General features: G+C 41.5%; 1 protein-coding gene across 4 annotated transcripts in view; it reads left to right on the top strand.

Annotated features, from left to right (window-relative positions):
* LOC127583941 (multiple C2 and transmembrane domain-containing protein 2-like) overlaps positions 1 to 12185 on the top strand; it is a 328587-nt gene that overhangs the window by 274133 nt on the left and 42269 nt on the right. The gene's annotated exons all lie outside the window — the stretch shown is intronic.

Raw genomic sequence — 12185 nt, 5'->3', positions numbered from 1 at the left:
GAGTTTGCACATTCTCCCTGCAACCACGTGGATTTCCTCCGGGTGCTCCGGTTTCCTCCCACATCCCAAAGACTTACGGGTTGGTAGGTTAGTTGGCCACTGTAAACTGTCCCTAGTGTGTAGGTGAAGGGTAGAATCTGGGGGGTGAGACTGTGGTGAGAATAAAATAGGTTGAATGTAAATGGGTGCTTGATAGTCAGAGCAGCTCAGTGAGCCAAAGGGACTGTTCCTGTGCAGTATGATTTTACGATCTATGATTCTAAAGCCAAACAAGCTTAGCTGCCCATTATCAATCTTCCATAAGGAATGCTGTTGTTCCACAACAGGGCCTTGCCAGTGGAACAGAGCCCACCAGTGTCCCAGCAGAATACTGGAGATTCAGGCAGCGTCAACCTAAGTCCCCTCTTCCCAACTACCAAAATGGCAGGAGGCCTCTGTCTCAAAGGGATCTCAGGTGCAGTCTTCTACTGGCCAACCTCCCAGTAGAAGACTGCACCAACCTCACCGGAAGAATAGTTGGTGTGCAGTGAATAATTATTACAGTCTTTGTTTCATTCAGCTGATACAGATCAGCTGTACAGGGGTTTGGTCTGTGGGGGTCTGTCTCAGTGAGACCATGGAATGAGGTGGGAGAAAACTGGGTGCTTCTCTTTCAGACCAGTCATGAGAAGAGGGGCAGAGTGGGTTGTCTCGGCCTTGGTGAGACCCTATAAAAGGTCTAAGGATGGGGTGCTCTCTCACCAAAGCCTCGGAAGGAATGGGGAAGAGAGACATGTCAGCATGAACATTCAAGTCTAAATGGATGGTATGAAATGTTTGAACACAGCTAGCTCATAATTTTCATTTTAAAAATGTAAATTCATATCCATCTATTTTCAAACATTCAGTAAGTTAATTTGAATCTGGCATTCCTTATTTCAACTTGGAGAGTAAGCATTCAAAAACTTATTTCAGTATAGCAGCATGAAGATGAATTGCTGTAAACCTTTGCTGATGGTTAGCTATGCAAATTACGTTTCCAATGGAATTTGAACCCACAAACAACGCAGAGGTTATTCTATTGAACTAATAACCCAGAGGAAGTGATTACAAATTGTGGAATGGTATTAAGAGAATTTGAATTCAGTTTTTAAAATCTATAATTAAAAAGCCAGCCTCAGTATTTGTGACTGTGAACCTGTAATTGAAAGAATCCAATTGAATCTCTAATGTTCATTAGTGAAAGAAATCTGTCTGAGTCTATAAATGATCCGAGAATGAGCTGAGGGAATTCTCGGCTGATTTCAAGCACTGCTACATGTGAATATTTAAACCCTCAGAAAATAAGTTTCTTTTACCCATTCCAGGCAGCTTTTGAAAGAGAGCTTGGCATGTCCACTAAACACTTGGGACCTGGCGCAACAGATGTGTGTCGGTTTGTCACAGACAACAAATTTACAATTTATGTTATAAGTTTACATTTTTGTTTCAAATATCATTTACGTTTTTATTAGTTGTACCTCCCATCCAGAACAGCAATATCTTTTTCTGTCCATGTATCACTCCTTACATGAGCTCTGGACGTGTAAAAGTGCTCCACTTTCAATGAAATATTTTGGAGGTGTTGTCAGTGTAATGTGGTATTGTGGTTAATTCCTAACTGCCCATCTTACTGTACAACATAATACTGCATATATTTCTTGATTCACAAGCATTCAATTTATGTTTTTTTTTGTAATAAAGCCATTGTCTTTTTCCCACCATTGAGGACTAATCCTGTACCTCATAATTTTCAAAACTTAATAGCATGAACATGACTGGCTTTGCTTACTGTTGCTTTCAGTGCTAGATCTGGGTGTTCACCATTCGCAGAGACTGCCGGACCCCATTGGGATTTCGGAGGGGATACAAAACTTCCACTTAATCATGTGATTCAGTGATGAACTCTTAAGATAACAGTGGCGATAAAGGCCATAGGAGATCTGCCTCCCCAGAAGCATTCAGTGTCATACAGTCCTGTAGCATGGAAACAGGCCCTGTGGCCCACCTAGTCAGCAGCAACTATTTACACCAATCCTATTCTATTCTTCTACATTCCCATCAACTCCTCCCAAGATTCCCTAATCCTGACACTAACCACATGAGAAATTTAAGTGGCCAATTAACCTCCACGCCTTTGGGATGTGGGAGGAAACTAGAGCACCCAGAGGCAACCCACGTGGTCACAGGGCAAATGTACATACTTCACAAAACAGCACAGGTTAAGATTACACTGGATAGCTGGAACTGTAAGGCAGCAGCACAACTAGCTGCTCCACACTGCCACCCATTTATAGAGTCGCTCTCTAACGCTGCATCACTATAGATGCAAATCCTGTATTACGTGTGTGGCTGATCAATTAAGATTTCATGTAATGCAAAATAACAAGTATAAGTCAATGATTATTGTGAAAATGAAAGTTCCGTATCCATAAGTTCAAGAAAAAAATAAAAAGACAGAACAAAGAGGAATCCAGTGAAATACTTGTGCATAATTCACTTTTAGTAAATGCAGAATCATAGAGTCATAGAAACAGACCCATGAGGACTCCCCAAGTCTCTGCCACCCAACAATCACCGATTTGCATTAATCCTACATTAATCCTATTTTATTTATTCTCACGACATTCCCATTAACTCTCCCCAGATTCCACCACTTACTTACATACTAGGGGGAATTTATAGCAGCCAGTTGCAGTACTTGGCCACCAGTGAGCAAGAAAACAAACAAGCAAATGTTAGGATTATTTTGTGGGTGTGATAATTACTGCCATCTAACCTCTGTGGTCTGAAAATGTAATTTGGCCAATTTCTGCAAATTCATGCATACCTGGAATTCAATGCCAAATCTAGCAGTGAGATACTGGTATTATGCAGGCTTGGCACAAATATACCACGTTTAACTGCACGTGTTGCCCTATTTATTCCTTTAATAGTAGTGAGCACCCTTATTCTCAACAAATCAAAGCCACTATATCTGAAAACTAATTTCCAGGAGCTAGTTCTCACTGGAGAATCCATCATAGGCATACATTCTAACTTGTTCACAATATAACAGTTTTGGAGATTTTATTTTACTTTTTCATTTGCTATCCTACTGCTATCTTACTTTCCCAATCTTTATTTTTTTTCGTGCATTCTTTAAATTTGTTTTATTTCTCCTGGTTTAAACATAGATGTGCTCAGTATTAATCCTTTTACTGAATCTGAATGAAGAATCTTCCTGCGCTTATTGATATCCCATGTAGAGGGGATCACACTGGATTGTATGCCCAATAACAGCTAGCCTTTGCTGCAAAGATTGCAGTAACCCAGTGAGTAACTGTCATTGAAGCAAACAACTTGGAGATGTCATAGGGGTGGAAGCAGTGGTTGTATGGTAGAGATGGTTGCTATTAGTGCACATGGGAAAACTTGTACTGTTTTCTGATGATGCTGGTGAGGGATGAGAGATCTGCTGCTGCTTCACCTGTTGTGAAGAAGTACCACTATCTGCTGTGCCATTTTGCTGCCCTCAATGGATCGGGATGGAGACTTATTAGAGAAAGGTGGTTTTGTATCTGTATTGGAGGCTGCAGAGAGACTGGGTGGATTACTCTTGCCATGGTTAAACAGGGTATCATTAGTTACATAGAGTACCAATGAGTGTCATTTCAATACTATGGCGAGGGTGACAACCTGTTTAGAGTTGTTTAAAGTCATGAATTTGGTAGTCCATTTGATAGTCAGGGAACGTGGCAAGGAATAGGTTGGAAATGTGGGCATGGTTGCAAAGATGGACATGTGCTCCCTTTTTCGAATCCTTCCATGACCTTTCTCCTTCCTACTACTGAACCATTCTCCCAGTTACCCTCCGAGTTCTCTACACTTCTCCAGTTTTGGCCTCTTGATGATTTCTGGATTTGAATGCTGCACCATTGTTGGCAGTTCCCTCAGCATTCAAGGCCCTCAGCTTCTGTTGTCCACAGTGAATCCAGTCCTGGACAAAGCAAAGGGACAAACATATAAAACTTACAACTATCAAACTCAATTAAGTATTGGCATATACATTGGATATTGTGGTTTTCTCACAAGCCTGGACCTTTTGTTCATGGATAGGGTAAGGCTGCATGGACTTTTGCTGGATAACAGCAACAACTTACGTTGTCCAGCACTGTTAAGGCTGAGGTAATGGAAAGCTTGTATGACATTACAGTTGTCCTTTAAGAAAAGGCAAAGAGTCTCAAAGCAGAAAAGATTAGGAAGCACATCCCAGAGAGCAGAGCTGAAGGTCGCAGTGATGGAGAGAGGAAAGTGGGTCAAATTGCTGATAATTAGCAGTGGGATTTGGAGAAACGTGATATAATCAAAGATTCCTTAACATTTCTGGAATTACTTTTTGATTTACAGGGTAACTATTTGTAGGATAACTATTTTTTGTAAGATAACTCAATACTTCCCAGAGTATGTATGTACTGAAGTACAGAGTGAAGTGCTGTGATTAGTTTAAGTGGGACGTTGTTGTGCTAACAAAATTCCATCTCTGTTTATTCTTCCAAATGTAGTGAGAGTTTACATTGCTGAGGTCAGAGCTTGCTTGTTTATGACTTCTGATAACTTGAAGCTCTGATCTGACACAAGTGATATTGTTTCACTTGGCCTAGTTCATTCTTTTAACATCAGCCAAAAATCTGGTTCAGTGCCCCCATCTGTCACTGCAATGCATCTCCAATCAAAACCCCACCATGTATCACTTAAATGACTCCCCGGTAAAAAGGCTGAGCACACAGTAGATTCAAGTCAGCCTTTGGATACTGCAAGCTTGTTTTCCAATCCGGAAGCTGACCCAACATGGAATGCTCATAAAAGCAAAGTGTAGATTTATGAGGATCAAGTTCAAAGGGCTTTTTCTACTGTTGTTCCAACATTTTTGGGAGGGGGCTGGAAATTGCAGCTCAAATTCAGTGGCTCAGTCTTATTTTCTTTTATTCATTTGCAGGTTATTAATATCACCAGTGAGCTCAATATTTATAGCCCAAAGTTAGCTGTTCCCGAGAAAGAACTAAGTCTATCAATACTGAGTCTATCCAGTAGTGGCTAGTCAACCCACTTCAGAGTTCTGGGAGCCTTACCTCATTCATGAACTCAAGATCCGGGCTTGTGGGACAAGTTATGAGTCAATGATAATGTTGTGGATCTGGAGTCAAAAATAGCCCAGGCTAGACAAGGTCAACAGCATTCCTTCCACCAAGACACAGGTGCAAATATCCCAAAGATAATAAATCAGCTAATTTCAAATAACAGGGAGGAACTTCAATAAATGTCCATCACGAGAGATAATGTATCAGAGAAGCTCTCTGGGCGAAAGGCAGGCAACTCACCAGGATCCAATGGCCTGCACCCAAGGGTTTTAAAGGAAGTGGCTACAGTGGACCCATTGGTTGAAAGTTTTCAAACTCGCTAAATTCTGGGAGTGGACCAAATGAGTGGAGAACAACCAATGTGACTCCCCTGTTCAAAAGAGTGGAAAACTGAAAGCGGGGAAACAGAAGACCAGTTTAACATCTATTTTGGCAAGATACTAGAGTCAATAAACAAAGAGGAATAACTAATCATTTAGGAAAGTTGAATATATCAAACCTAGTCAATGTAGTTTTACGAAAGGTAGAGCATGTTTGACAAAGCTGGTCAAATTCTTTGAGGATGTGACAGGGAGAGTTGATAGAGAGGAACTTGTAAACTGTTGTCTATTTAGATTTTCAAAAGACATTTGACAAGGTGCCACATAAGAAGCTGGTGCATAAATTAAGGAGCCCACCGTGTTTGATGAAGTGCTTAGTGCGGATTGAAAACTGGCTATAGTGGTATTGGTATTGGTTTATTATTGTCACTTGTACCGAGGTACAGTGAAAAGCTTGTCTTACAAAACCGATCGTACAGGTCAGTTCATTACTTAGAAAACAGAGATTTGGAATAAATGGGAGGGATGTAGCCAGTGGAGTACCTCAGGGATTAGTTCTTGGCCTTCAATTATTTACTATTTACATTAATGACCTGGAGCAGGGAACAAAATGTAAGGTTTCCAAGTTTGCTGATGATACAAAAAATAGATGAGAGGGTATTTTGTGATGAGGACATTGTGATTCTGCAAACAAGATATTGATTCATTGGGTGAAAGCTGGCAAATGGAGTTTACTGTGGGAAAGGGTGAGGTCATGCACTTGGGTAAAAGGAATCAAAAGGCAGATTATTACCTAAATGGAGACTGCAAATGAGTGAAGTTCAGAGGGATCTAGTTGTTCAAGTGCATGAATCACAAAATATTAAGAAGGCAAACGGCATGTTGCAAAGGGGTTGGAGTATAAGAATAGGGAGAAATAAAGGACTGCAGATGCTGGAATCCAGATGAAAAACACTGTGATGCTGGAGGAACTCAGCAGGCCAGGCAGCATCCATGGAGAAAAGCAGGCGGTCAATGTTTGAGTCAGGAACCTTCTTCAGGACTGAAGATTAGGAAAAGGGAAAGCCCAATATATAGGAGGGAAAAGCAGAGCAGTGATTGGTGGACAAAAGAGGGGAGGCGAGGTGGGCACAAGGTGGTCAAAGGTAGATGCAGGTAAGAGGTGGTGATAGGCAGGAGCAGGGGAGGGGTCAAAGGTATGAAGAGAAAGGAAAAAAGGTAGAAAAAAGAGAGGTAGGGGAGGAAAGGGAAGAATAGGGAGGTTTTGTTACAGTTGTACAGTGTATTCGCGAGGCCACTGATGGAATACAGTGCACAGTTTTTGTCCCCTTCCCTGTAAAAGGATTTTGTAGCATTGGAGGCAGTCCAAAGGAGATTGACCAAGCTAATTCCTGGGAGGAGAGGGTTATCCTATTAACAGAGGCTAGACAGTTTGGGTCTGCATTCCTTGGAGTTTCAAAGAATGAAGGGTAACATCATTCAAACATATAAGATCCTAAGGGCATGACAGGGTAGATGTTGAGATGTTTTCACTAGTGGAAGGATCACAAACAAGGGGACATTGCTACAAAATAAGGGGCCAGTCATTTAAAACTGGGGTGTCGGGAGTTTCTTCTTCCAGAGGGTGGTGAATCACTGGAATTATCTACCTGAAGATGGTGGAAATATTTTCATTAATATATTAAGATGGAGGTAGCTAAGAATTTGAAAGATTGAGGAATTGAGGGTATGGAGAACTGGCACAGAAAGGGAGTTGGGGGCAGCATAGATCAGCCATGATCATATTGAATGGTGGGACAGGCTTGAGGGGCTCGATGACCCACTCCTGCTCCTGTTTTCTTATGATTTGGGGTTCTTGTAAATCAAAGATTTTTATGTATGACACTCCGAGCATTGCATGGTCACCGATACTGTTACTGGATTTTACTCCAGAATATTTAATTAGCATTCAATGATGCACATCCCAGGAGCTCATGCATAATGAGTTATGTTTTCCTTGAGCACTTATGCTGCTCATAACAACATAGATCTTCCTAATAGTTCACAGTAAAATGGAAATGATATTTCAATTCAGTTTCACCTGGTGCTCCTCCAGTGTCCACCTCTGCAGTTCACTGGGACTCTCTGGTTTCATTGATGGTGCAGTTGTCACAACAGGTTGACATTAGTCTGTAAAACTGACAGCAGCTTCTGGCGCATGCACAGTTGAATACAGAAATCTGACAACTACTGTCAGTGATACTCTGTTCCTCCACAGTATATGTACTGCCGCAATCTTTACAGGTGCGTTTCGTACAAACCATGAGGCAAACTTACACATTTTACACACTGTTCTTACTGTAAAAATATCTTGCCTTGTTGATTGGGGTGCAAATGGTAGAGGAATTCAACAAATATTTTGCAGCTGTCTACGTGGAAGTGGACAGAAAACCTCCTGGAATCAGTGGGAAACGATACTGGGTCTTGACCTGAAATGGCGACTATCCCTTTGCCCCCACAGATGCTGCCACCAAGTTCCTCCAGCTAGTTTTTTGCTGGGAAACTATAGAGTGGTTTAGCCTGACATCAGTAGTAGGGAATATGCTCGAATTACTTTTTTAAAAAGGGTAACAGGGCACTTGGAAGATAGCAATAGGATTGGGCAGACGCAAAGTGGATTTATGAAAGAGGAATCATGTTGGACAAATCTGTTGCAGTTTTGTTTACCATAGAACCATAGAATAGTAGAGCACAATACAGGCCCTTTGGCCCACAATGTTGTGCTGACCTTTAAACCTCGCCTAAGACTATCTAACCCCTTCCTCCCACATATCCCTCTCTTTTAAATTCCTCCATATGCTTATCTAGCAATCTCTTGAATTTGACCAATGTACCTGCCTCCACCACCACCCCAGGCAGTGCATTCCATGCCCCAACAACTCTCTGGGTAAAAAACCTCCTTCTGATATCTCCCTTGAACTTCCCACCCATTACTTTAAGCCTTGTCCTCTTGTATTGAGCATTGGTGCCCTGGGAAAGAGGCGCTGGCTGTCCACTCTATCTATTCCTTTTAATATTTTGTACACCTCTATCATGTCTCCTCTCATCCTCCTTCTCTCCAAAGAGTAAAGCCCTAGCTCCCTTAGTCTCTCCTCATAATGCATACTCTCTAAATCAGGCAGCATCTTGGTTTATCTCCTCTGCACCCTTTCCAACACTTCCACATCCTTCCTATAATAAGGTGACCAGAACTCGATCCCACAATTTATGAATGCTAACACCCTATAAGCTTTCTTAACTACCCTATCCACCTGTGAGGCAACTTTCAGTGATCTGTGGATATGAGCCCCCAGATCCCTCTGCTCCTCCACACTACCCAGAATCCTGCCGCTAACTTTGTACTCCGCTTTGGAGTTTGTCCTTTCAAAGTGTACCACCTCATACTTCTCCGGATTGAACTCCATCTGCCACTTCTCAGCCCAGCTCTAAATCCTATCAATGTCCCTCTGCAATCTTCAACAACAATACTTATAACTAATAGAATAGGTAAGGGTGAACCTGTTGATAGGGTGGACTTGGAGTTTCAGAAAGTCTTCAATGAATTGCAACAGAAGAGGTTAATAAACAAAATTGGTGCACAAGGTGGAAGGGGGGTATAATGTGCAGATTGATGATTAATCCATTGAAGGCAGAGAGTAGGACTACATGTGGAAAAAAAACAAACTGCTGGAGGAACTCAGTGGATCAGGCAGCACCTGTAGAGGGAAATGGACAGTCAAAATTTCGGGTCAAAACCCCTCATCTGCGTCCAAGTGAAAGGTCTCAATCTGAAACGTTGACTGTCCATTTCCCTTCACAGATGCTGCCTGACCTGCTGAGTTCCTCCAGCAGTTTGATTTTTGCTCCAGATACCAGTATCTATGGTGTTTGGTGTCTCCAGTGGGACTACCTGAGTCATTTTGGGCTGGGAGATTGTAACCAGTGCAGTACCACAGAGATTGATTCTCGTAATCCGTATCAATAATTTGATGAGGAGATTATGTATAATATATCAAAGTTTGTTAATGATGCAAAGTTAGTGGATGCTGTAAGAAGGATGTAGAGAAGCTTCAGGATATTATAGATAGGCTAAGTAAATGGGTAAGGCCATGGCAGACGGAATATAATGTGGAAAAAACGTAAGATAATGTACTTAGTAGAAAAAATAGAAATGTGGAATATTTTTAAAAATAGTGAGTGATTGAAAGGTGTTGGTGTTCAAAGGGACCTGGGTGGCCTTGTATACAAATCACTGAAAGTTAATATGAAGGTGCAGCAAGCCATTAGGAAGGCAAATGGTTGGTTTGCTTTTAGACCATAAGACATAGGAGCAGAATTAGGCCATTTGACCCATCGAGTCTGCTGTGCCATTCGATCATGGCTGATTTATTTTTCCCTCTCAACCCCATTCTCCTGCCTTCTCCCTGTAACCTTTGATGCCCTTACTAATCAAGAACCTGTCAACCTCTGCTTTAAATATACTCAATGACTTCGCCTCCACAGCTGTCTGTGGCAATGAATTCCACAGATTCACCACCCTCTGGCCAAAGAAATTCCTCCTCATCTCTGTTCTAAAGGGACGTCCTTCTATTCTGAGGCTGTGCCCTCTGGTCCTAGACTCTCCCACAACTGGAAACTTCGTCTCCATGTCCACTCTGTTCAGGCCTTTCAATATTCGGTAGATTTCAATGAGATTCCCCCCTCATCCTTCTAAACTCCAGCGAGTCCAGACCCAGAGCCATCAAATGCTCCACATGTGTTAACCCTTTCATTCCTGGGATCATTATTATAAATCTCCCCTGGACCCTCTCCAACACCAGCACATCCTTCCTCAGATATGGGGCCCAAAACTGCTCACAATGCTCCAAATGTGGTCTGATTAATGCCTTATGAAATCTCAGGATTACATCCTTGCTGTCATATTTTAGTCCTCTTGAAATGAATGCTAATATTGCATTTGCCTTCCTTCCTACCGACTCAACCTGCAAGTTAACCTTTGGGAATCCTGCACTGGGACTCCCAAGTCCCTTTGCACCTCCAATTTCTGAAATTCGCTCCCCATTTAGAAAATAGTCTACGCCTTTATTCCTTCTACCAAAGTACACGACCATACACTTCCCTACGCTGTATTCCATCTGCCACTTCTTTGCCTATTCTCCCAACCTGTCCAAGTCCTTCTGCAAACTCCCTGCTTCCTCAACACTGCCTGTCCCTCCACCTATATTTGTATCATCTTTATTGCAAGATGTTTGAGTACAAGAGTAAGGGTATCTTTCTCCACTTATATAGAGTCTTGGTGAGATTGCATCTGTAATATTGTGAGCAGATCTCATCTCCCTACTTAAAGAAGGAAGCATTTGCATTAGGAGTGCAGTTAAGGCTGATTTCTGGAAAGGCAGGATTATACTCCTAGGAAAGAAAGATTTTTATTTCATAGTTTGAAGTTTATGGTATCATTATAATCCCTTGTGCACATCTTAATGTTTATATTGCTATATTGCTTTCTTTAAAAAGGTTTAAAATATTTAACATTTATTAAAAGTTAGGAAGGTTTTTACTTTCTGGTTTACTGTTTGCAAGATTTCTTCAATGATATCAGCCAGTTTAATGACGTTGCTGCTGGAGGCCAGAGGTCCTCTAGAGAAGTCTCCAAACTGTAAGTCAGGTTGGAAAAGAGGAATTCCTTGCCACAGAGTCCCTTGAGACATTTTAGCAAATTTCTTTGAAGGTCACAATGAAGCTATCCTTGAGTTGCTAACTGAATATTTAGTGCCTTTGATGAAATAAAATGTCCCAAGGAGTTTCACTTTGCCAGTGAGCTGCATAAAGAGGTATTAAGACAGGTGAGGTAGGTTTAAAGGAGAGTCTTAAAGGAGGATACAGAGACAGGGAGCCTGGGTGGTTTAAAGAAATAAGTTGCAGACAGTTGGCTGAAGGCTTTCCTCTTTTCCAATCTGACTTACAGTTTGGAGCCTTCCCTAGAGGACCTCTGGCCTCCAGCATTAATCATGGGACGGCATCCAAGGAAGATGCAGCAAAGGCCCACATTGCAGAGAGATCATGGAGAGTTACATGTTCAGTATTGAGAGGGATGAGGCCAAAGAGGGATTTCAACACAAGATGAGGACTTTAAAGTCAAGGCACTGCTAATCTGGAAGCCAGTGTTGGTCAGCAATGGCCATGACTAAAGAGATTTATGTTGGGATACAGGCAGCAGAGTTTTGATGTGTTGACAAAGAAATATTTTAGGAACAGTTCCTAATGAGCAACTGTCAAGATTATTGGGAATCATATTAATTAAATGACAGATATTGCAATACTTGGTTCAGTGTATGGTCTGAAGATCCACGTTGGAAACTATTAGAGTTTAAAAGGTTGATTTGTTTTTTTTTACTCATTAATTGGCTATGGCAGTGATTTTGTTGTAATGTTAAATGTAATATTAAAGTAGGAGAAAGCCACATCAAAGAACGATACACAAGTAGATGATTCAAAGAGTCCATCTTCCTTTGCTATGCATTGCATCCATAATATTTTGATGCATTCCTTCAAGACAAAAACCTCTTGGGTCTTAGTTTCTTTGTAAGTCTAGCCAAATTACTTAAGCATGTTAATTGTCTCGCTGACTTTTCAAAGCTTGCTCCATTAAAATCTGCTTTTCAGCAGGAAGAGCTAACACCAGCTGGTGAGGCAGTGAGGGTTAAAGAAT

This window comes from Pristis pectinata, chromosome 28 (genome assembly GCF_009764475.1).
Source record: "Pristis pectinata isolate sPriPec2 chromosome 28, sPriPec2.1.pri, whole genome shotgun sequence".
NCBI classification, from domain to species: domain Eukaryota; kingdom Metazoa; phylum Chordata; class Chondrichthyes; order Rhinopristiformes; family Pristidae; genus Pristis; species Pristis pectinata.
Note: the sequence above shows the minus strand (reverse complement) of the source record. Positions and strands in the feature narration are given on the sequence as shown.